The sequence below is a fragment of the Nicotiana tabacum genome, chromosome 3 (genome assembly GCF_000715075.1).
Source record: "Nicotiana tabacum cultivar K326 chromosome 3, ASM71507v2, whole genome shotgun sequence".
Classification (NCBI taxonomy): domain Eukaryota; kingdom Viridiplantae; phylum Streptophyta; class Magnoliopsida; order Solanales; family Solanaceae; genus Nicotiana; species Nicotiana tabacum.
In genome coordinates, this window is record NC_134082.1 from 200949138 (window position 1) to 200975976 (window position 26839).

A 26839-nucleotide genomic window follows, 5' to 3' on the forward strand; every position below is an offset into this window, starting at 1 on the left:
TTTTTTCGTTTCGTTTTTTCCTTCTTCTTTTTTCATTCTCTTTTTTTCGTTTTTGTTTGGTCGAATCTTATGGAGATTGCCTACGTATCATGACCCCGCATGAATCAGACCTTGCGTAGTTCGGGCCACTAAAAGATAAACAATACTAAACATTTTTTCATATTAGAACAAACTGGGTTTCAAAGGTTTGAAGATGACCTACAAACTCGAAAATCAAACAACCCACATATTCTAATCAAAAGCTTTACAAACTCAAAAAACAAAAGGCTAGCTCCCTTTCTCTGTTCGACAAATGCAACCAAACGATTATTTTTGCAAATGTAGCCCCTTCCAAATTTCACATGAATTTTGAGGCCGGGGAGGATTATTTATGACACTTTACAAACTTGTCCGTTCTTTTACGAAAATAGCCTTTCGACAACTGAAAGATACTCTAAGGCTATTTCGGCAAGAACGGTTTATGACGCGGCCGAAGCTGGCTCGGCTTATTATGACAAAATTCAAACGGTATTCACCTGACCGCCGACTCTGTATTTTTTTTCTTTTCAAATTATAATAAAAACTTGGTGTTGCAAACACGGCCCTTCAGCGCCTTGGGGACGAAAATTTTTAAGGCTGTGTGGGTCAATTGGACAAAAAATCCTAAACATGACCCAAAAGGTGGCTGTTTATGCAAAGTCAGCCTTCCGGCGTCCCTTTCGGGAACATTCGGCTGTTTATGACAAAACAACATCACCTGACCTATTCACGACTCTTTTATCGTTTTTCAAATTAGAAAACTCAATACTGCAGACACGACCTTTCAACATCTCGGGGACGAAGATTTTTAAGGTTGTGTGGGTCAACTGGACCAAATCTTAAAAAAATGACCCAAAGATGGCTGTTTATGCAAAGTCAGCCTTCCGGTGTCCCTTTCGGGAACATTCGGCTATGTCTTGATAAAACAGCGTCACCCGACTTCTTTATGGCAAAATTAAAATTTTGACATGTTTTTTTTTTATTTGTTTTTGGCTATTTAGCAAAAAGGTGGGTTGGACATCACCCGACTTATTTATGACAAGATTAAAATTTTGATTTTTGGCTATTTTAGCAAAAGGTGGGGTTGGACCCGATGAGGGTTGCCTACGTATCTCACATCCGGTGAGAATCAAACCCGCGTAGTTCGGGCAAATAAGAAACTTAGAAGGGAGTAAATAAACTATATATATATTTTATTATTTTTTTTGAAAGAACGACTTCTAAGAATTCCTTTTCTTTTGACTCGAACTTTGAGAATTTCAAAAGGAAGATAATAATTTTTTTCGTTTTTTCATTTGTTTTTCTTATTCTGAAGAAAAAAGAAAATGTTTTTTTTTGGAATTTTACCTTTAATAAAAGAAATGCTTAAAAAAAATATTTTTTGAACTTTGAATTTTCTTTTGAATTTTTTTTGATTATGTATATATTTATTTTGGAACAAATAATAAAATCACGTTCAACGCCCGATTATTTTTATATTTATTTTTTTATTTTTTTATTTTTGGCATTTTCATAGACAAGCCAACTAAAATAAAAAAACATTTTAAAAACCAGACTCTTTTTCATTTTCATTTAATGGCAAAACAAACTATTTTCTTTTCAATATTTCTTGGAAAAAACAAGACAGAACAATGATGATTTTTTCTTCTATTTTTCCTTTGCTACTAATAAGACATTTTTTCTCATTTTCTCAAAATTTCGGCAGAGTTTCTATACTACTCGGGTATTGGTTTCTTTTTTCTAACAATAAGTAGCCACATCTCTACACTGTTATTTTCTCCTCTTTTCCATTATTTTCTAATTTGTGGATGATGAAAACATACACAATCTTTTTTTTTTTGAATTTCCAATGTTTCTTTCTATATATATACATATATATTTTATTTTTTTATATTTATTATATTTTCAAAAATGTGGCATGGGGGACATAGGGAATTTCAAGACTTCTTGGATTCCGCCAATGTTCCCCATGTGCTTTTCAAAAATGAAGCGTGGGGGACATAGGGGAATTCCAAGGCTTCTTGGATTCCACAAATGTTCCCCATGTGCTTTCCCCAAAAAGCAAGCATGGGGGACATAGGGAATTCCAAGGCTTCTTGGATTCCACAAATGTTCCCCATGCTTTGATTAAAATAACACCATGCTGGAAATGACCAAATGACCCATACGCCCTTGACTAAATACAACATGTAGCACATAGGATGCCGAAAGATTGTCTATTATTTTCAGGTTGCTTGTCCTAGACGGACCCAACCCCTATGTTGAGTCCCCTAAGTCAAATGCACATGATGCAAATAAACGTTCCTACTAGGGATCCGGCATGTGGCTTTGTTATACTAGGTTCAAAAACCTGGGTCGGTGTTCTAGACAGTGTACCCGAGCGGACAACTCGAGCTGAGGAAGGAGCTCCTTTCCGGGAACCAAAAGGCCAGCCGGCTTAGAAACTTTCCGAGACTCTTTTATTTAGGGTATGAAACTAACAGAATAGGGAGTCTCAACCAGTAAGCACATCCCCGGAGGTAAGAAGAGAAAGGTTTCGGCACAATTTATATACAGTTCAAATAATATTAAAGCGGTAAAAGCATCACTTAGCACATTGAGCCCAAACATATAATAAAATCAGATAATAAATAAAGCCAAATAATAACAATTATTCTAAGCTCGAATTCTTAACCCTGAACCAGTGGTTCTGGGTTATATACTCCCCAGCAGAGTCGCCAGAGCTGTCACACCTCCTTTTTCTGCCCCGCGAGGGGGCAAGGGAGTTTTTTCCAATTAAAGGACAATCGAAACGGGATTTGTTTATTTATTTCAGAGTCTCCACTTGGGAGATTTAGGGTGTCCCAAGTCACCAATTTTAATCCCGAATCGAGGAAAAGAATGACTCCATATTATAGTCTGCGTACCAGAAATTCGGATAAGGAATTCTGTTAACCCGGGAGAAGGTGTTAGGAATTCCCGAGTTCCGTGGTTCTAGCACGGTCGCTCAACTGTTATATTCGGCTTGATTATCTGATTTTAAATACAATTATGAACCGATGTGCCAATTTTAACTTTTTACCGCTTTTACTATATTTTTAAAAGTAATGTGAACATCGTTTAAAACATGTCTTTGGATTGCGTCACATGAAATGCACCCGCGATCCGGAACATATTTTTATTCAATGTTTTAGGATTTGGATTTGGGTCGCATGAAATGCACACCCAAGCTTAAGAAAGTAAATTATTAAACACGCGCCTAAAGAGACTATCGCGTTATTATTTTGGGGAGGCCACGAAATTCGCTAAGCGGCCCTCCTGGATTGTAAGTAAATTTAAAACAAGTATTTACTGAGGGCCCCGCAATTTGCATTTTTTGTTTGTCGAGGCTCGTCCCATTTATTATTTAAAAATGAATTTGCAACGTCATGGAAATGCATCTCGGGCCACGCCACAATCAATGTGCCCGTGATTAGAGACGTATTTCGATCCCGTTGAGATTTGGATTTGGGTCACATAAATGTGCACCCGAATTAGGAAAAATAAATTATTAAGACGCGCCTAAAGCAACTAACGCATTATTATTTTGGGGCAGGGCCGTGAAATTTGTTAAACGGCCCATCCCGGAATCTAAGTATTTAATACATATATTTTGTGAGGGCCCTGCAATTTGTCCCTTTTATTTGGCGAGGCTCGTCTCATTTTATTTTTTATTATTATTTATTTTTTATTTTTTTATATTTTTAAAGGGATGCCATTTTTACGCCTTTAACAATACTAAACCCTCCGGCTTCTTTACAACTAAAATCTCATAACTTGTCAAAATTTAATAAAATGAGTCTAGTGAATGAGTGTTTCGGGAGTAGTAAGAGCATGTACTAATAATAATTTTGTCTGAATGAACTAAGCGAAGGAAAGGACAAACAAATTAACGTCAAACTTGTGTCCTAAAACAACTAGTCCAACTTAATTGAATGACATCGAATAAACAAGAATCACATGACGCAAAATGAGCAAAAATGCATACGATGAAAACATAAGCAGAAAATTATCATACCAATTTCTATATTGCATCTTCGAACATTTAACGTAACATTTTCTTATCTAATACTTGAGGTCTACTAACCTTTGAACCTCGGCAAACTCAGGGCGACAAACACGACCCCGACGGGACTCAAGCCGAACCTCACTGCACGAGGAACAACGACGAAACCTCGGGACAACCTCGACGTACCGGAACTCGACGAACCAAAGTCGACCTCGACGGAAAACAGAAAACTCGGCCAAACAGGATCGCAGCAAACCACAGCTGCTCGCGAAAGATGAAACAACGTCGACAGCAGTAAGGTCGATGCGAGGGGGGCTGCTAACGGGCGTTTGGACGGTGTCGACGCGAGGAGGGTGAAGCAGAAAAAAGGGGTCGTTTGGATGCGAGGAAGGAGCAGCTGTGCGTTGTTTGCCGGGCTGGGGGGATAGGGACAGTGACGACGCAGCTACTGGTTTGGGTAACAATGGTGGTTCACGGTGAGAGGGTGTCGACGAAAGGTTGCTGGTGCTTCAAACGTTGGGGGGTGCGACTGGTTATGGCTGGAGGTGGAGAAGTCTGTTTGGTGGTGGTGTTAGGGTGGTGTTTGGGGCAGTGGTCGACGGGCAATGATGGAGGACTGCCGGTGGTTGTAGGCGATGGGGAAGGCGCCGGTGGAGGGAGCTGGGCGTCGCGACTGGTTTTGCTTGGTGTTTGGACGTGGTCGACGATGGAGTAGGGGTTTCGACCGGGGGAGTCACTGGTTTCGTTTTGGCTTTCTTCTTCTTTTTAAGAAGAAGGATGAACAGTGCCTCAGGTTTTTCAAATCTGTCCCTTCCCAACATTTCCCAACCGTGTATTTGTGTAGTTTTGCCCAGAAAAATGAGCCCCACGCGTGGTGGGGTTCGAGGCTTGTGTCCCCCACGCGTGGTGGGGTTGCCCATGTGTCGTGGACTCGGTTTATTATGGGCTAGGTCCGAAATTAGGCCTAAAACCGGGTAGTTTGAACCCGAATATTATTCTTTTGCCCGGACCCGAGAAAATAGGAAACGTTGCTTAACTAGCCCTATGTAAGCAAAACAACTACCAAAAATAAGACTAATATTTAAACAACACTATATCTTCTTTTTTTTAAATATTTTGTCAAGATTTAAAATAGCTACAAAATATTAATAAAACTATTTTTGTAATTTTCGTTTTTTATATATAAAGATAAAATATGAAGTAATATTTTTGTATTTTTCAAAATTATAATGACTGCAAACATTAATAGAACTATATATTTTTGTAATTTTCGAATTTATATAAAGTACCAAAATAAAGTACAATTTTTGTATTTTTTCAAGTTTATGAGAGATACATAAACTAAAATTTATATATGTATTTTTGCGATTTTTTTCTTTTTGCAACGAAATAAAGTAAAAATAGTTAAAATGGCTATATTAGACCCAATTACATATTTATGCTAAAAAATGTGAAAATCCTCGGGGAGGGTCAAAAATCACGTACTTACAGTAGTTCATTAGATTTGTTTCCTAAGTAGCACCCTCCCAAAGGGGTTGCTACAGTACGGGTAGGAAGGGCACAGTATCTAGCCTGGCCTCCCCCTCTAGGGTGACCTCTACCTCCCCGACCTCCACATCTAGCTGGCTGAGCAGATGGGTAGCAACTGGAGCTGTAACCATAGCCTGAGAACTCTGTGGGGGCGCGCTGTGGCTGAGAAGTCTGTGGAGGCGCACTCCTCCCAAGTCTAGGGCAACACCTCACCACATGGCATGTGTCACCACACTCAAAATAAGCTCTGGGAGGACGTGGAAGCTATGACTGGCTCGAGCCAGATCTGCTGGACTGACCTTTGAAAGCACCCCGCGCAAGAGGCGCGCTAGATACCGGAGGTGCATAATAACGCTCCTGAGGCCTAGGAGGAGCTGGAATACCACTGGCTGCTGGAAGAGCTGAATGAACAGGGCGACTCATATAACCCCTACCATGATGACCTGCAGCTGGGGCACGGGCACCAGAATAATGGTCCGACTCTCGAGTCCTCTTAGCCTCCCTCTCCCTAGCATTCATACCCTCAATCTTCCTAGCAATTCTCACCACCTGCTGATAAGAAATATCCATCTCCAACTCACAAGCCATGCTAGACCTGATGCTAGGAATAAGCCCCTCAATAAACCTGTGGACCCTCTTGCGAACAGTAGAAACCAAGGCTGGTGCATGTCTAGCCAAACTCGTGTAACTGACAGCATACTCTGAGACAGTTATAGCACCCTGGCGCAAATGCTCAAACTCTGCACGCCATGCGTCCCTGAGGCTCTAAGGAATATACTCTCTCAGGAACAGATCTAAAAACTGAGTCCAAGTCAGTGAAGCAGCCATAGGCGGCTCCTAAAAGCTGGAAAGTAGTTAAGGAAATCCTGATCGATCCTGATATACCCATGGTATAGAGAATACGGTAACACTAATCTAGAAATCCCAGAGCATCGTCCGATGCTAGACCACTGAATACATGAGGCTTGTATGTAACGGCCCGAACCGTCGTTTCCTGTATTTTCATCTCGTATTCCCCGTTAAATGCTTATTCATGTTTCAATATGTGTATTTGGTGAATTTGAGTCAATTCGGATCGAGTTTGGTATGAAATGGGACAATTAGTCTCTTTAAGGAAGAATTAGTTTGGAAAAGTCAACCGGACGTTGACTTGTGAGTTAGAGGGCTCGGAATTGAATTCCAATGATTCAGTTAGTTTCGGGGGATGATTTAAGGCCTAGGAGCGCAAAAGGAATTAATTTTGGAGGTCCGGTGAAAAAATTAGCTCATTTTGGCGAAGTTAGTATTTTGGCGATTTCCGGTTGATAGGTGAAATTTTGATCCGACGGTCAGAATGGAATTCCGAGAATTGCTGTAGCTTTGTTATGTCATTTTGGACTTGTCTGCACAATTTGAAGTCATTCGGACTAGTTTTGACGTGTTTCGGCATCGGATGTGGAAGTTAAAAGTTTCAAAGTTCATAGGTTTGAATCCGATGCGAATTTGGTGTTGTGATATTATTTTGAGCGTTACGAAGGTTGGAACAAGTTTGAACAATGTTATGGGATATGTTGGTATGATTGGTTGAGATCCCACTGGTCTCGGGTGAGTTTTGGGTGGTTAAACGGACTATTTCATCTTTGAAAAAAAATTGCAGAAATTTTTAGGCTTCTGCTGTGCCCAGAAAATTTCAGGCGCGAGGTGTCCAGTTTGGAAGCTCATATCTTGTAATATATAAGAAATCAGAAAACTTTCAAAACACGAAAGTTATAGCCCTTACATTCTAGGTTTCATAAAGTTAAACCATTCGTGATTTGGATATTATCTCAGAAAGTTATGATGGATCGAAAATGGCTGGTAGAGCGATTTCGACAGAATTTACGGATGCGCTTTAGAAGCTCATATCTCGAGATATATAAAGAGTTATATGGTTTACAACCTATCAAATTAAATATCTTCGAGTATAGTTTCTAAATCTTCAAACCATTTGTCATTTGGATATTTATACAAGACGTTATGAGTGTTTAAGCAGAAGGTGTCCGACAAGGGAAAATTTTAATAGGATGTACAAAATGTATAGCACAAGTGAAAGGTACAACTCGACGAAGCACGGGCAGATTCTTTAAACACAGATTTGGCTTATTTCTTTCATTTCTTTCATTTGGCTTGGATTATTTTGGAGAGGATTTCAAGGGGGATTTCATCAAGCATCACAGATGAGTTGTTTCTACTTATTTACAAGTTAAATACATGGATTAGAGCTGAAAACTCAAGTAATTTATGGACAAAAATGGTGGTTTATGGCTTGAAACTTAAGAGAATTAAATGGAGATTTAAGGGGTCATTTGAACTCCGATTTTGGAAAATTTGATATGTACAGACTCTTGGCGAGACGAGAAATCCAGTGATATGAATTTCGTAATTTTTCGAGAAGTGGGCCCGGGGCTCGGGTTTTGCAAATTTCGTGATTTTCGATATTTTTCGAGTCTTTTCGATTGGGTTATATTCCCTTAGCCTATTGTAATATATTCGTTGTGGTTTTGACCAGATTCGACGCGCGAAGAGGTAAATTCGAGAGGCAAGGGCATAGCGGAGTAGACGTTGGACCGTTTTGAGGTGAGTAATGATTTTAAATGATGCACTGAGAGTTTGAAACCCCGGATTGCACAACATAATGCTAAGTTGAGATGAGAAACGCGTTGTATGACGAGCGCAGGGTCATTTACTATTGGGGATTGTGACTTGGTCCATCCCAGTTGATATTTTTACCGCGTAATTGATAAAGATTTATTGTTTTTCACTATGATTGGGATTATTGCCATATTTGGGCTTCGTGCCAATTATCTGAAATCTTTTGTGAATTTACATTACTATTTTCCTCACAAATTGAAATATTATTTGAACTCAGTCCAATTGAATTATATTACTTTGTGAACTCAGCTACATTTATACTCAACTCGAGATTAATGATATTCATAATGGTGTTGAGATGAGCACTATTGTTTTACTGATGCCCAAGAGGCTTATGATTATTTTCTGGACTGATTGAGGCCGAGGGCCATACGTGAGGATATGTTGAGTGATGTGAGGAGGCTTTAAGGCCTCGAGTGTTATATGAGGAGGCTTTCAGGCCTCGTGTGTGATGTGTGAAGGCTTTCAAGCCTATTGATATTGCGCTTGGGCTGTAGGAGCCCCTTCGGAGTCTGTACACACCCCAGTGAGCGTAGGGTACCCAGGTGAGTTGGGAGTGGGCCCGAGAGGCCGTTGCTTGTGTGTGGTAAGTTGGGAGTGAGCCCGAGGGGCTGATGTTGTGTGCTGGTGAGTTGGGAGTGAGCCCGAGGGGCTGATGTTGTATGTTGGTGAGTTGGGAGTGAGCCCGAGGGGATGATACTATACTAAGATTTACATATTGAGCCCGAGGGGAAAGCTTTTAATTTATCCTTACTGTGGAAATTATTTGTCTTTACTGTTTTAAAAGAAGAATTATCTGATACTCACTGTTTTTACTGTATAACTGATTTTACTGCTTGGGATAGCGCTATATTGTGCCGTTATGAGATTTTATATTTTCAGTCGTTATTTATTTTTATTACTCACTGGGTCAGAGTACTCACATTACTCCTTGTACCATGTGTGCAGATACAGGCAGAGCTGAGTTCGCTCCTGAGCGCTGATTCTTTCTAGGCTAGGCGGCGACTAGGAGTAACGAGGTAGCTGTTAAAGTCCGCAGCCCCGTTTTCTCCCTTATCTTTGTTATTTATGATAATTCTAGACTTTGTAAAATATTAGTAAACTATGTAGTATCTCATGACTTGTGACACCACGATTTCGGGCTGAGTTGGGAGGGTTTTCCTTGTTCTATCATGTTTATTTCGCATTTAAGATTATATTGCCCATGATTTAGACTTATTCCTGCTAAGCAATTATAAAGAGATGTACTGTTTTGTTGATTGGCTGGCCTTGTCCTCACAAGAGGCGCCATCACGACCGGGTTGGGATTTTGGGTCGTGACAAGTTGGTATCAGAGCCTAGGTTACTAGGTCTCGCGAGTCATGAGCTGGTTTAGTAGAGTCTCGCGGATCGGTAAGGAGACGTCTGTAGTTATCCTCGAGAGGCTGCAGAACCTTTAGGAAAATTTCATATTCTTGGAAATTCTTGTCGTGTGACTTTGTTGGTCCGAAAACTAAATTCTGTTGTTCTATTCTCTCTCAGATGGCGAGAACACGCGCTAATGGACAGGACGGACGACCACCTTTGCCACCTACTGAGGCCACCAGAGGCCATGGACGCGGTCGTGGTCGAGGTCGTGGTCGAGGTAGAGCCGCAGGGGCAACATCTGTAGACCCACCAGTTGCCCCAGCTCATGATCAGGCTCCAGCTGCAGAGACTCCAGCAGCACCTGCTCAGGCACCAGCTGTGCCTATTGTTATTCCGGGTCTTTAGGATGCCCTGGCTCAGATTTTGACAGTTTGCACTGGCCTGGCTCAGGTAGTTTCAGCCACCACTGCAGCAGCTACTTCACAGGCAGGGGGAGGTAATCAGACCCCCGTTGCTCGCACACCTGAGCCAGTAGTGCAGGGATTACAGACACCAGAGGCACCACCAGTACAACAGGTTGCCCCAGTTCAGCTGGTTGCACCGGTTCAGGATAATATGGTCCCAGTTATGCCAGACGATGAGCAGCGTCGTCTTGAGAGATTCAGCAGACTTGCACCTCCTACTTTCAGTGGTGCTCAGGGCGAGGATGCCCAAGGTTTTGTTGACAAGTGTAGACGTATGCTGAGGACAGCAGGGATCTTGGAGGCTAGCGGTGTATCCTTTACTACTTTTCAGTTCTCAGGTGCAGCTTTCACTTGGTGGGAGGCATATGAGCAGCGTAGGCCGGTAGGTTCAGCGCCCTTGTCCTAGCAGAAGTTCTCCACTCTCTTTCTGGAGAAGTGGGTACCGCGATCTCAGAGAGAGGAGATGCGCAGGCAGTTTGAGTATCTTTGTTAAGGAGATATGACCGTATCTCAGTATGAGGTGAGGTTCTCGGAGCTGGCTCGTTATGCTCCATGGATGGTCCCGACTGATCGGGAAAGGATTAGGAGGTTCGTGGATGGGCTTAATTATCCCATTCGTATTCTAATGGCTCGAGAAAGGATTCTGAGCCATACTTTTGAGGATGCAGTAGATGTTGCTCGCGACATTGAGATGGATCGTCATCTAGAGAGAGAGGAGCGGGAGGCTAAGAGGCCTCGTGGATCAGCTAGTCACAGTGGCGCTCCGTCTAGGGGCCAGTTTCAGCAGAGTAGAGGTCGTTCTTACAGGCCTCATCAGTCAGCTCGTCCAGAGTACCGCGGGCCATCTTCAGGCCGTGGTCATCAGGGATTTCAGCAGGGCCAGTCATCACTCATTGCCCTTCCAGCTCAGAGTTCTTCACGTGCCCCGTCAGTTCAGGGTTCTTCTGCACCGAGTGCACCAGCTAGTCACTCTGGTGTGAGGGGTTCTTTTCAGTCCCATCCTCCAGCATCTAGGGGTTGTTATGAGTGCAGAGAGTTAGGACATGTGTGGAAGCAGTGTCCTCGTCGTACCGCCAGTTTATCACAGCAGAGGGGTCAGTCTTAATCTTCTGCACCAACTACTTCAACACCTACCCAGTCAACTAGGGGTGAGGGTCAGGCAACTAGAGGCCGCCCCAGAGGAGGAGGTCGAGCGGGCGGTGGTCCGGCTCGGTTTTATGCTATTCCAGACTGAGTAGTTGCTCTTGCGTCAGATGCTATTATCACAGGTATTATCTCAGTCTGCCACACAGATGCTCTGTCTTATTTGATCTAGAATCCACCTATTCTTATGTGTCTTCATATTTTGCCCGTCATTTAAGTATACCCCGGGAGTCTCTTACTTTACCTGTTCATGTGTCTACCCCGATGGGCGATACTATTGTTGTGGACCATGTGTATTGGTCATGTGCTATGATTATTGGGGGTCTAGAGACCCGAGTTGATCTACTGCTGTTGAGCATGGTAGATTTTGATATTATTCTTGGCATGGAATGGTTATATCCATATCATGCTATTCTAGACTGTCATGCTAAGACAATTACTTTGGCTATTTCGGGTGTTCCGAGGATCGAGTGGCGTGGCATGACTGATTATGTCTCTAGTAGAGTAATTTCTTTATTGAAATCCCAGCGTATGGTTGGGAAGGGTTATCTATCATATCTGGCTTTTGTGCGGGATGTTGGAGCTGAGACTCCTAGTATTTATTTTGTCCCAGTTGTAAGGGACTTTCCTGATGTATTTCCTGCAGACCTGCCGGGCATGCCTCCGGACAGGGATATTGATTTTGGCATTGACTTAATGCCGGGCACTCAGCCCATTTCTATTTTGCCATATCGTATGGCACCAGCAGAGCTGAAAGAATTGAAGGAGCAGCTTTAGGAACTCTTAGATAAGGGGTTCATTCGGCCTAGCGTGTCCCCATGGGGTGCACCTATTTTATTTGTGAAGAAGAAAGATGGCACAATGAGAATTTGCATTGATTATAGGCAGTTGAATAAGGTAACAGTGAAGAACAAGTATCCTTTGCCTCGCATTGATGACTTATTTGATCAGCTTCAGGGAGCGAGGGTATTTTCTAAGATTGATCTCCGTTCGGGCTATCACCAGTTAAAAATCAGGGAGTCGGATATTCCCAAGACTGCTTTTAGGACTAGATATGGTCACTATAAATTTTTGGTTATGTCTTTCGGGCTGACCAATGCCCCAGCAACGTTTATGCATTTGATGAACAATGTATTTCAGCCTTATCTGGATGCATTTGTTATTGTATTCATTGATGATATCCTGGTGTACTCGCGTAGCCAGGAGGAGCATGCCCAACATTTGCGTGTAGTGTTGCAGAGATTGAGAGAGGAGAAGCTTTATGCAAAATTCTCCAAATGTGTATTTTGGCTAAGTTCTGTGGCATTTTTGGGACACATAGTGTCCAGCGAGGGTATACAGGTTGATCCAAGGAAGATAGAAGCAGTGCAGAGTTGGTCTTGACCGTCCTCAGTCACAAAGATTCAGAGTTTTCTTGGGCTAGCAGGCTATTATCGCCGATTTGTTCAGGGGTTTTCTTCTATTGCATTGCCTTTGACCAAGTTGACTATATGGTCCGGCGATTGTGAGGAGAGCTTTTAGAAGCTCAATGCACTTCTGACCACAGCTCCAGTGTTGGTGTTACCATCAGTTACAGGTTCATACACGGTATATTGTGATGCTTCTAGAGTTGGTATTGGTTGTGTGCTAATACAGGAGGGTAGAGTTATTGCTTATGCTTCTCGTCAGTTGAAGCCCCATGAGAAGAACTACCCTGTTCATGATTTGGAGTTGGCTGCTATAGTTCATGCCTTAAAAATTTGGAGGCACTATTTATATGGCGTATCTTGTGAGGTATTCACTAACCATCGCAGTCTTCAGCATTTATTTAAACAAAAAGATCTTAATTTGAGGCAACGGAGATGGATTGAGTTACTTAAAGACTATGATATTACCATTCTATATCATCCGGGAAAGGCCAATGTAGTGGCCGATGCATTGAGCTGAAAGGCAATCAGTATGGGGAGTTCGGCTTACATCCCAGTTAGGGAGAGGCCTCTTGCAGTTGATGTTCAGACCTTGGCCAATCAGTTGGTGCGGTTAGATATTTCTGAGCCTAGCCGAGTATTGGCTAGTGTGGTTTCTCGATCTTCCTTATATGATCGCATCAGAGAGCACTAGTATGATGATCCGCATTTGTTTGTCCTTAAGGACAGAGTTCAGCATGATAATGCCAAAGATGTGACTATAGGTGATGATGGCATATTGAGGATGCAAGGCCGTATTTGTGTGCCCGATGTTAATGGGCTTAGAGATTTGATTCTTGAGGAGGCCCACAGTTCGCGGTATTCCATCTATCCGGGTGCTGCGAAAATGTATCAGGACTTGAGACAGCATTACTGGTGGAGGAGAATGAGGAAAGACATTGTGGGATATGTGGCTCGGTGTCTCAACTGTCAGCAGGTGAAATATGAGCATCAGAGACTGGGCAGTTTGCTTCAGCAGATGATTATTCTTGAGTGGAAATGGGAGAGAGTTACTATGGATTTCGTGAGTGGCCTTCCTCGGACTTTGAAGAATTTTGATTCGATTTGGGTCGTTGTGGATAGGCTGACCAAGTCAGCGCATTTCATTCCGGTGTGTACCACATATTCTGTGGAGCGGCTGGCTAGGATCTTTATTCAGGAGATTGTGCAGTTGCATGGTGTTCCAGTTACTATTATTTTGGATAGACTTCTCAGTTTTGGAGGACTTTTCAGCACGAGTTGGGCACTCAAGTGGAGTTAAGTTCAGCATTTCATCCTCAGATGGACGGACAATCCGAGCATACTATTCAGATATTGGAGGATATGTTGCGTGCCTGCATGATTGATTTTGGAGGTTCTTGGGTTGAATTTTTACCACTTGCAGAGTTTGCCTACAATAATAGCTATCAGTCCAGTATTCAGATGGCACCGTATGAGGGAGGCGGTGTAGAACTCCAGTGGGTTGGTTTGAGCCCGGTGAGGCTAGGTTGTTGGGGACAGATTTGGTCCAGGATGCCTTAGAAAAGGTGAAGGTGATTCAGGAAAGACTTCGCACAGCTCAGTCGCGTCAGAAGAGTTAAGCGGATCGGAAGGTCCGAGATGTGTCATTTATGGAGGGCGAGAAGGTTTTGCTGAAGGTTTCGCCGATGAAGGGTGTTATGAGGTTCGGAAAGAAAGGGAAGTTGAGTCTGCAGTTTATTGGACCATTTGAGATACTTAGGAGGATTGGAGAGGTGGCTTACGAGCTTGCTTTGCCGCCTAGATTGTCGGGTGTTCATCCGGTATTCCATGTGTCCATGATTCGGAAGTTCATTGGTGACCCGTCTCATATTTTAGATTTCAGTACAGTACAATTAGATGAAAATTTGACTTATAATATGGAGCCAGTTGCTATTTTAAGTCGACAGGTTCAAAAATTGAGATCAAAAGATATAGCATCAGTGAAAGTACAGTGGAGAAGTCGGCCCGTGGAGGAGACCACTTGGGATACCGAGCAGGAGATGTAGAGCAGGTACCCGCACCTATTTGAAACTCCAGGTATGTTTCTTAACTCGCTCGAGGACGAGCGTTTGTTTTAGTTAGGGAGAATGTAACGATCCGAACCATCGTTTCCTGTATTTTCATCCCGTATTCCCCGTTAAATGCTTATTCATGTTTCAATATGTGTACATGGTGAATTTGAGTCAATTCGGATCGAGTTTGGTATGAAATGGGACAATTAGTCTCTCTAAGGAAGAATTAGTTTGGAAAAGTCAACTGGACGTTGACTTGTGAGTTAGAGGGCTTGGAATTGAATTCTGATGATTCGGTTAGTTTTGGGGGATGATTTAAGGCCTAGGAGCGCAATCAGAATTAATTTTGGAGGTCCGGTGAAGAAATTAGCTCATTTTGGCGAAGTTAGTATTTTGGCGATTTTCGGTTGATAGGTGAAATTTTGATCTGACGGTCGGAATGGAATTCCGAGAATTGCTGTAGCTTCTTTATGTCATTTTGAACTTGTCTGCAAAATTTGAGGTCATTCGGACTAGTTTTGACGTGTTTCGGCATCGGATGTGGAAGTTAGAAGTTTCAAAGTTCATAGGTTTGAATCCGATGCGAATTTGGTGTTATGATATTGTTTTGAGCATTACGAAGGTTGGAACAAGTTTGAACGATGTTATGGGATATGTTGGCATGATTGGTTGAGGTCTCACTGGCCTCGGGTGAGTTTTGGGTGGTTAAACGGACTATTTCATCTTTGGAAAAAAATTGCAGAAATTTTTTGGCTTCTGATGTGCCCAGAAAATTTCAAGCGCGAGGTGTCCAGTTTGGAAGCTCATATCTTGTAATCTATAAGAAATCAAAAAACCTGCAAAACATGAAAGTTGTAGCCCTTACATTCTAGTGTTCAGAAAGTTAAACCATTCATGATTTGGATATTATCTCAGAAAGTTATGATGGATCGAAAATGGCTGGTAGAGCGATTTCGACAGAATTTACGGATGCGCTTTAGAAGCTCATATATCGGGATATATAAAGCGTTATATGGTGTAGAACCTATCAAATTAAAGATCTTCGAGTCTAGTTTCTAAATCTTCAAACCATTTGTCATTTGGATATTTATACAAGACGTTATGGGTGTTTAAGCAGAAGGTGTCCGATAAGGGAAAATTTTAATAGGATATACAACTTGTATAGCACAAGTGCAAGGTACAACTCGACGAAGCACAAACAGATTCTTTAAACACGGATTTGGCTTATTTCTTTCATTTCTTTCATTTGGCTTGGATTATTTTGGAGAGGATTTCAAGGGGGATTTTATCAAGCATCAAAGGTGAGTTGTTTCTACTTATTTCCAAGTTAAATACATGGATTAGAGCTGAAAACTCAAGTAATTTATGGACAAAAATGGTGGTTTAGGGCTTGAAACTTAAGAGAATTAAATAGAGATTTGAGGGGTCATTTGAACTCAGATTTTGGTAAATTTGATATGTACAGACTCGTGGCGAGACAAGGAATCCGGTGATGTGAATTTCGTAATTTTTCGAGAAGTGGGCCCGGGGCTCGAGTTTTGCAAATTTCATGATTTTTGATATTTTTCGAGTTTTTTCAATTGGGTTATATTCCCTTAGCCTATTGTAATGTATTTGTTGTGGTTTTGACCAGATTCGACGCGCTAAGAGGTAAATTCGAGAGGCAAGGGCATAGCGGAGTAGACGTTGGACCGTCTTGAGGTGAGTAATGATTTTAAATGATTCACTGAGGGTTTGAAACCCCGGATTGCACAACATACTGCTATGTTGAGATGAGACACGCATTGTATGACGAGCGCAGGGTCATTTACTATTGGGGATTGTGACTTGGTCCATCCCAGTTGATATTTTTACCACGTAATTGATAAAGATTTATTGTTTTCACTATGATTGGGCTTATTGCCATATTTGGGCTTCGTGCCAATTATCTGAAATCTTTTGTAAATTTACATCACTATTTTCCTCACAAATTGAAATATTATTTGAACTCAGTCCAATTGAATTATATTCTTTTGTGAACTCAGCTACATTTATACTCACTCGTGCCAAAATAATCCAAATCCGGAGCTAAGCACTATTGTTTTACTGATGCCCAAGAGGCTTATGATTATTTTCTGGACTAATTGAGGCTGAGGGCCTAACGTGAGGATATGTTGTGTGATGTGAGGAGGCTTTCAAGCCTCGAGTGTTATATGAGGATGCTTTCAGGCCTCGTGTGTGATGTGTGAAGGCTTTCAGGCCTATTGATATTGCGCTTGGGCTGTAGGAGCCCCTCCGGAGTCTGTACACACCCCCAGTGAGCACAGGGTACCCAGGTGAGTTGGGAGTGGGCCCAAGAGGTCGTTGCTTGTGTGTGGTAAGTTGGGAGTGATCCCGAGGGGCTGATGTTGTGTGCTGGTGAGTTGGGAGTGAGCCCGAGGGGCTGATGTTGTGTGCTGGTGAGTTGGGAGTGAGCCCGAGGGGCTGATACTATACTGAGATTTACATATTGAGCCCGAGAGGCAAGCTTTTGATTTATCCTTATTGTGGAAATTATTTGTCTTTACTGTTTTAAAAGAAGAATTATCTGATACTCACTGTTTTTACTGTATAACTGATTTTACTATATAACTGATTTTACTGCTTGAGATAGCGTTATATTGTGCCGTTATGAGATTTCATGTTTTCAGTCGTTATTTATTTGTATTACTCACTGGGTCGGAGTACTCACATTACTCCCTGCACCATGTGTGCAGATACAGGCTGAGCTGAGTTCGCTCATGAGCGCTGATTCTTTCCAGGCCAGGCAGCGACTATGAGTAACGAGGTAGCTGTTGAAGTCTGCAGCCCCGTTTTCTCCCTTATCTTTGTTATTTATGATAATTCCAGACTTTGTAAAATATTAGTAAACTCTGTAGTAGCTCATGACTTGTGACACTCCGATTTCAGGCTGAGTTGGGAGGGTTTTCCTTGTTCTATCATGTTTATTTCGCATTTAAGACTATATTACCCATGATTTAGACTTATTCCTGCTAAGCAATTATAAAGAGATGTACTATTTTGTTGATTGTCTAGCCTTGTCCTCACGAGAGGCGCCATCACGACCGGGTTGGGATTTTGGGTCGTGACATTGTACTTCTTAAACCTCTCAAGCCTCAGCTGCCCATCCTCAAAAACTGCTGCCCTATCCTCGGGATTATCTCGGACTGCATGTCAGGAATAATCTCTGGGACCTGATTAACATGTACTCGCTGCTCAGGAGTGTGGCGGCGGGAGTCTGTGCTCCTCCCCCGGCCTGATATGTAGCTGCAACAAGGGAAGCAACCCTGCCTGAGCCAAAGTGGTATACATGCTCATAAATGGTGCTAGAGTCTCCTGAAGTGCTAGAGTGGTAGTAACAATAGTCGTATCAGGTGCCTGAACTTTGGGTGGAACTGGTGGTGGTACCTCGGTGGCAGCTCATGCAGGTACTCTGGTTGTACCACATGCGCGTCATCGGCCTCTACCCCGGCACTAGCCTCTAACGGCTATAGTAGGGAGCGCGGGTGCTTGATCATCTTGGGTAGCAAGTGTCCTCACCATCTGTGAGAAAATAAAAGACAGAAGCTTAGAATTGTGATATCAAAATCTCGCACGCCAAGGAAATCAAATGAAGTGGAATTTTCCTAACAGTTACATAGCCTTTTGTAGATAAGTACAGACGTCTCCGTACCGATCTGCGAGACTCTAATAAACCGGCTTGTGATTCATGACTCCTATGAACCTAGAGCTCTGATACCAACTTATCACGACCCTGGTTCGCCCTCCATGAACCATCATGACGGCACCTAGTCTCAACGACTAGGTAAGCCTAACAGTACGGAATATAAACAACAATTGCGAAAGAGATAATTAAAAACCGGAATAATGAAATAAAATAATGTTTAAAATGCCGCTCAACATACACAATAACAACTCTCGAAACTAATAACATTTTCCAAAACCCGGAATCTCATGATCACAAGCCTTTGAATGTCTACAAGCCTCTAACTCCAGAATATCTAACAAATAAATGAAAGTACAGAAGGGCTAATACAAAAGGGAGAGTAGAAAGGGACTTTTTACGCGGCAGATATACCTTGAAATCTCTACGAACGCCTCATCTCAAGCGTGATAAGTTTGAGTGGAGGTACCTGGATCTGCACATAAAAAATATGCACAAAAAAGGGCATGAGTACACCACAACGGTACTCAGTAAGTGGCAAGCCTAACCTCGGTCGGGTAGTGACAAGGAATGTCAGAGCCCTACTAAGATTAAATGAAATAGAAGGTATGATAGTATAAGATAAAGCAGTACAGTTGAGAGATAATGATAAGAATTAATACATGATAATAAAGACAACAACAACTAAAACAGAGGAAAAAACAATCACAAGGAATACCATTCTTCACAAAAATAATAACGGGGATCTCTCAGTATCCCGAGGATCTCTTGGTACTCTCAATATATACTAGGGATCTCTTGGTATCCCGAGGATATCTTGGTATCCTCAATATATTCTAGGGATCTCTTGGTATCCCGAGGATCTCTTGGTATCCTCATTATATGCTAGGGATCTTTTGATATCCTCAATATACGTGCTGGGGATATCTCGGTATACCGCACCTAAGCTCAGCTCATAAATACGTACAGGGGATCTCTCGGGATGCCGTCCCGTAGTCCCAAAGTAAAACACACAGCAATAATACAAAGAATACTCAATTAAACTCAATTTCATACCAAAATAAAATAGGTAATTCTAATCTAACATGCTTCACATAATACAAATAAGGAAGTTTAAGCAATAAAGCAATTAAGTCAATTAAACATGCTTCTCTAAGCTAACAGCAGGCTTAAATTTCAAGTAGAATAAGCAGGAAAGGAAAACACAATTAAAGCTACTTAAGTGAAAATAGGATTTTTAACAATTAGCACAAATACGCACTCATCACCTCACGTACAAGGCATTTCAATTACCACAATACCAAATCCTAAGGGTAATGTCCCCCACACAAGGTTAGGCAAGCCACTTACCTCGAAACAGCTCAAAATCAACCCGAAACCACACTTTTGCCACGAGTACTCGACTCCAAATGGCCAAAATTTATAAAATTCAATTGCATAATGTAAATAACACTTCAAGTAATAAATTCTAAGCTAATACGCGAAATTAGGTAAAATGACCAAAATGGCCCTTGGGCCTACATCTCGGAATCGGGTTAAATTTTTATTTTCAGAATCCTCATACTCTCACGAGTCCATTTATATCAAAATTATCCCAATCAGACATCAAAATCATGATCCAAACTCAATTATTTGGTCTAAGAACTTTTCCAACTTTTCTCCAATTTTTCTACCCCAAATTCAAATTTAAAGGATGAATTTAATCATATATTCGTGGAAAACAATCAAAACCGAGTACGAATTGCTTACCCAAAACACCCTGGTGAAAATCCCTTTCAAAATCGCCAATCTCGAGCTCCCAAATCAATTTCTAACTTTTTTGAAACTAAACCCTCGAAACTCTGATTTCCTGCCCATCAAATCCGCATCTGCAACCCACCTTCCGCATCTGCGGTACCGCTTCTGCGGTCAAGGGCACCGCTCCTGCGATTTCCACTTAAAACCCTTTCGCCGCACCTGCGACCCAAAATCCGCATCTGCGGTCACATAGGTGTGGTACATTACTCGCTTCTGTGGTTCCCTGCTTTTCCTCAGCTGGCCTCTTCTACGGCTTAATTCAGCATCTGCAGTAGTCGCATCTGCGGCCTCTCAACCACAGATGTAGTTGTGACAGCATCCCAAAGAACTTCAGCTGTAAACTCCAAGTTTCCAACTTCCCATTAACCACCCGAAATCATCCCGAGGCCCCCGGGACCTCAACCAAAAGCATGGACAAGTCATATACCACAATTCAAACTTATACAAATCTCCAAAATACCTCAAACAACATCGAATCAACCAATTAGCATCAGATTCAAGCCTAAGAACCTCAAAAACTATCAAAATACGCTTTCGATCAAAAAATCTATCCAACCTCGTCCGAATGATCTGAAATTTTGTACACACGTCACATTCAACACTACGGAGCTACTCCAACTTCTAGAATTCTATTCCGACCGTCGGATCAAAATCTCACTACCGAACCGGAAACATTAGTAATTCAACTTTCGATATTTCAAGCCTAAATTAGCTATGGACCTCCAAAACGCAATCTGAATACGCTCCTAAACCCAAAATCACCCTACAGAGCTAACAGAATCATCGAAATTCTATTCTGAGACCGTCTTCATATTGTTCCGACTATGGTCAAATTTTCAAAACTTAATCTCTCATTTAGGGACTAAGTGTCTCAAAACTCTCTGAAATTCCAAATAGTTCCTTCCAACAACTCACAATTGCAGAAACAAACACGGGGAAAACAGTTAATAGGGGATTGGGGTATAAATTCTTAAGACGACCGGCGGGGTCATCACATTTAACTAATATTTGCATTCTCAATTGACCATGTTTATAACTAGGGTAGATTTTATTTTGCACTTCCTTAACGTAAATTTGATGATATAGCAAAATTGCTTACTCTAGATTGTGTTAATATATACAAAGAAGTTTCATGGTGTTGCTATGTTAACACTTAATATCATTTTGATAAATTGTTATGAAATACATTGGATATTTAAAGTCTTGGGCAGTCTCCCTTTTGTATTTATCCAAAGAAAAAAAAGTTTGGTCAGCCACCATTTGTTCATCCTTATCCAAGGTGATATCCTTAACCACCTCCTCTAATTTAGTCTTCTCCAGCAAAACAAAACCTCAATAAACTCTTCTTCTCTCATAAAATTCTCCTACCAAGTCACCAACAAGACTTGTCTTTGTTTAGCCACAAGTTACTTCTCACCTTTGGGGTAAGTTTATCGAACCCGTTTTTGAACTGGAACATTGTTAGTAGTTTTAGCATATGTCTTTGTATAAAACTCCCTTTTAAGTGAGCCACACTTTTATAAAAAGCTATTTCATATCTCCATAACTTTTGTTCAGGCTCCATAATCTGGTTTTTCTTGAATTTACCTGAAAAAGGGTGATGAAGTACATGGCAGGTGTTGCCTAGATTTTCAGTTTACAAACCCTCAATGTCCTACTGTTAGTATTTTGAGCATAACTTGTTGTACAAAACTGATATGGGGTTGATTTAAGATTTTACGAAACCCTAAGACATATATCTGTAACTTTAATGACACACCATCTAGTTTTTCCTTTTACATCTTCAAAATTGAGTCACAACACAAGAGAATGGTACTGTCCAGAATTTTTGTTTCAAACATTTAGGGAGATTTTCACAAATATCATGTTTAGTTCGACATGTTGAAATCACTGAACTTATATAGATATTTGATTATGTATTTAAGGTATATATATCCTTGTAAAATCTAAGGAGAATTATTTGAGGAAATAGACGGATTTGGTTTGTCTATGGCGTAGACGATTCGAACGTCCTCAAGACGACTTAAACGTCCTCAAGTTGTGGTTGAACTGTTTTGTGATAAAACACCAAAGTTTGTGTATAAACTTGAAGTTGTACTCGTTTACTTGTTGGAATGCATTGAAATAACCTGAGCTTTTGTTTCCTTTGCTTCAATTTATATTATTATATTCGTGTTATATCATGTATTGCAAGATATTCTCTAACTCGCTCACTTGTACGAATTGCTAGATCATTTCACATCCTTGTTGGGACTTTGTCCTTCTTATGGTAGTGACTTCGACACCTATATTGGCATGCCTCTTGATCCAGATCTTTTTTTATCTTGACTTTGGGTCTGTAGTTCGTCTTAAATGATGGAACTTGTTCGTGTTAAGTACGAACTACGAAGCCATTTTTAATATGGTTCTTGATTCTCTTGACTGTTGGGTTTTGACCCTATTTGATTTGGGGCTTCAGTCCATCTTGATATCTGATTATTATTAGTGTGATGGCATGACATATATATATTGGGCAAAAAATGAATATTTATAAAACTCTCTTGGATTGATAGTATACGCTTTCTTGACACTTGAATCTTGAACATTGTTATAGATTTGGAAATACTTCAAGGTTTGATATTCGATACTTTTGATACATTTGTTTACTTTATTTAAATTTATGTTTCATTTGAGATAACTACGACTGAAAATGAGAATTGGAGAATGTAATAGCTCCAAGCCTAAAGTTTATACAACACTAAGCTTTATGCTTAGCGATAGTTGTTTTCTAACGTAGGTAATGTGCGGGAAGAGATTTGAAGAAGGCCTTTTAGTGTAGACTTTTTGCGAGCTTTTACGGAGATCACATTTGCATATGCTCCTAGGTTTTGTATAGTTTTGGTACTTGTGCATGATCTATATGTCACGTTTATGTATGTTATTTTGGAGGCTTGTTGGATCTCAAGACCAAAATCTTGTAACTTGAATTTGGTGACTTGTTTTGCTGTTTTAGGGTGTGTTAATAACACAAGTCTTGTAATATGCTAAACTTACACTTTGTCTTGTAAAAATATACAAAGGAGAAGACGAGTTTTCTTTTTTACTCGCTAGTTTGAAATTAATGTACAATATGAACCTACAATGATGTTGAACGAAAAGTATAATTTCGTTAGGAAGTTGCTTTAACGTGTTGATTATTCAAGAAGGGTTGTACTACATTATCTTGATACTTTGACATTGTATTTAATTTCAAAAATACTGCACCTTGAAACCTTTATCGCAAGGGTCTATTTCCGTATTAAATTGTTATGAATGTCTTTTTAGATTAATATCTTCTGAATATTGTAAGTAGTAAGTTAGATTTATTTCGTAAGTAGTGCCCTCCCAAAGGGGTTGCTACACCTACAAACTCACTCATAATGAAACTCATCAAGTTGGCCTTTCGAGTCTTTCAAGTATGGTGAAGCTTCAATTGAAGACCTTTCAGTGCCCTTTCGTTTGGTCCCCTGCGTACTTTCTCCGCACTTACAGGTAAGCATTTCAAGTAGATAAAATCATAAAGTGCGAGGGGTAGATATACCCAATATGGATTGATAATGAATGGTCCCCGCCAATTGCTTATCTCTCTTCCTCGATCGCATTCCATTCATGATCTAATTACTATCCCTCTTTCGGGGAAGGAATCACTTGTTGGATCGAACCCAAGGATATGTTTGATCGGCCAGGTGTTGGATCGAATAAAAATTCAACCACATTATCACGACAGCGATGGATGTCCAAACTTTAGATATCTTCTTTCTCAATAAAGGTGGGTAAGGAAAGTCCGAAGGCTAATTAGACAACTGCTTGCTAGAAGGCTGTGATGACCCAAAATGTCATATTTTATTTTAGAATTCATTTTCATGTTCTGAGGCCGTGGAAACCTCCTTTTATCTCTCATCTATTTGCGTGCACAATCCGGGCGCGATGCAGGAAAGCTTTTGGGTGAAAAATTTAAGAAATAATGATTTTTGTCTTAAAAAGATAATTTTAGTTTACTTCGGTCAATATTTTGGGTAAACGGATCTGTATCCGTGTTCCGACGGTTCCGGAGGGTCCATAGTAAAATATGGGACTTGGTGTATGCCCAAAATCGAATTCTGAGGTCCCTAGTCCGAGAAATGAATTTTTGAAGAAAATTATTTAACTGAAAATATAATGGTTTTTGATAATTTTATAAGATTTGATCCTGTTGGTATCAGACCTGTATTTTAGTTTCGGACCTCGGTACAGGCCCATTAGGGTATTTAGACCTTATATGTAAAATTTGGTGAAAAACGGAAGAGATTTGATGTAATTCGGACCCTTGGTTGAAAAAATAGAAATTTTGAACTATCTTGAGAATTTCATGAGTTTTGGTGTTGAATTCATAGTTCTAGATGTTATTTTGGAGATTTGATCGTGCGAGCAAGTTTATATGATGTTTTAAGACTTGCGTGCATGTTTGGTTTGGAGCCCCGAGGGCCCGGATTAGTTTTGGATAGGCTACAAAGTGATTTTTGAACTTAGGGAATTGCGGGTATTCTTCAGCTGAGTTGCAGGCCTCTGATCTCACAATTGCGAGATCAGGCTTCGCATTTGCGGGCTTCACAGACTTGGAAATTGCGAGGTCTCTATCGCAATTGTGAATGAGACCTGGGCCGGCATAGTTCGCAATTGCGAACATATTCTTCGTATTTGCGAACATATTCTTCGCATTTGCGAAGAAGTCAGGGCAGGGGAAAAATTGCATTTGCGATCAAATGGTTCGCATTTGCGAAGGCAGTAGAAATTGCGAAGGTTCGCATTCGCATTTGCGATGTCCTTCTCGCAATTGCTAGCTTCGCAAATGCGAAGCTCCAGTCGCAATTGCGACATTTGCAGCTGTTAAGTTGGGACTTAGACGAGATTTTCACCCATTTTTCAATTCTCTCGAACCCTAAACCTCCATAGGCGATTTTCTAAAGACTCAAACTTCTCCAAATCATAGGTAAGTGATTTATAACTCATTTCCTTCAACCTATTTCATCTTTTCACAAGATTTCATCACAAAATCTTGGGATTTTCATGGAAAAATTGGGTGTTTTGGGTAGGATTTAGGAATTTTGAAATTTGGGGCTTTGGACCTCAATTTGAGGTCGGATTTCAAAACTAATTGTATATTCGGGCTCGGGGTGAATGTGTAATCGGGTTTCGGTCCGAACTTCGGGTTTTGACCAAGCGGGCCCGAGGTCGATTATTAACTTTTTGGGGAAAATGTTAGGAAATCTATGATTATGAATTGGAATTGTTTTCTTTAGCATTTATTGATATAATTAAGTTAGTTATGGATAGATACGAGTGAATTAATGGTGGCATCGAGAGGTAAAGCGGTTATTGTGCTTTGAAATACCCGTTGGCTTGATGTAAGTGTTTGGTATAACCTTGACTTGAGGGATTAGGGATCACCGACCTATTTGCTATGTGAAATTTCATGTGTGTGGCGTATAGGTGTGGTAACGAATACCTATGCGCCACCAAATTATCATTTTTAGCTTGCTCCCTTTCTCGTTTCCTAATATACTATTTCTTGTTTTAATTACTACTTGCTCATAATTGTTTTCATATTTAATTGCTTCATGTTAACTGTTGTTTCCTCTATTGAAGTACAAATTATTTCATAGTTTCATTTTGTTTCCTCGTTGGTTGGAGTTGGTTGTTGGAGCTGCATGGTATACTATAGTTGGTCTCGCTGAGTAGTTTTAACTGTTGAAGTTTCGTAATGGCATAAACTTCTCGTTGTTATGATTTAAGATATAAATGTTGTGGAAGGTTTTAAGTTAAATTGTGAAACGCATGTTCTTGTGTTGTGATTGGTACAAATATGTTGGAATCGGGTTGCACGCCGCAACAGGAGGAATAAGGGTGAAATGTGATTGTTTGGTGGGATCGGGTTGAACGTCGCAACAAGGAGTAATAAAGGTGGACAAGTGGGATCGGGTTACGCGCCGCAACAGGAGGAATAAGAGTGATATGTGTTGAGGAGTAATAAGGGTGGACTGGTGGGATCAGGTTGCACGCCACAACAAGGAGTAATAAGGGTAAATATTGATACTGTTATTATTTATATGGTGGGATCGGGATGCACGCTGCGTCAGTTATTGTTTTAGTATTTATTTCTGCTGAAGTTCACTACTAAGATGTTGAAACTCCCTAAGGATTGGTTATAGCTGAGTACTGGTAGAACGGCTGATTTCCGTATTCATTTGATACAATTTCTGTTATATTTCATTCTGTATTTTCTTTCCTCGTTATGTTATTATGCCCCACCGTAGCCTCGTCACTACTTCGTCGAGGTTAGGCTCGGCATTTACCAGTACATGAGATCGGTTGTACTGATACTGCACTTCCTGTGTAGATTTCAGAGCTAGTGGTTGATCAGAGTTCGAGGTTGCTGGCTTCAGTCCATAAAAGACCCAAGGCTGTCCTGCAGGCGTCCGTAGGCCTTGGAGTCCCCTTCTGTCTTTACTGCACTCTGTTTTACTTTTCCTCCGAGACAGATGTATATTTTTCTTTCAAACTAATACTTGTAGTATTCGTAGACTGTTTGTGAGTTGTGACACCAGTTCTGGTGGAATTTATTACGGTTTTCGTTATTAGCACAAAGATAATCTTTTAAACTGTGTTCTTCCGCATTTATTTCCGCTGATTTATTTTTGTTAAGTTTT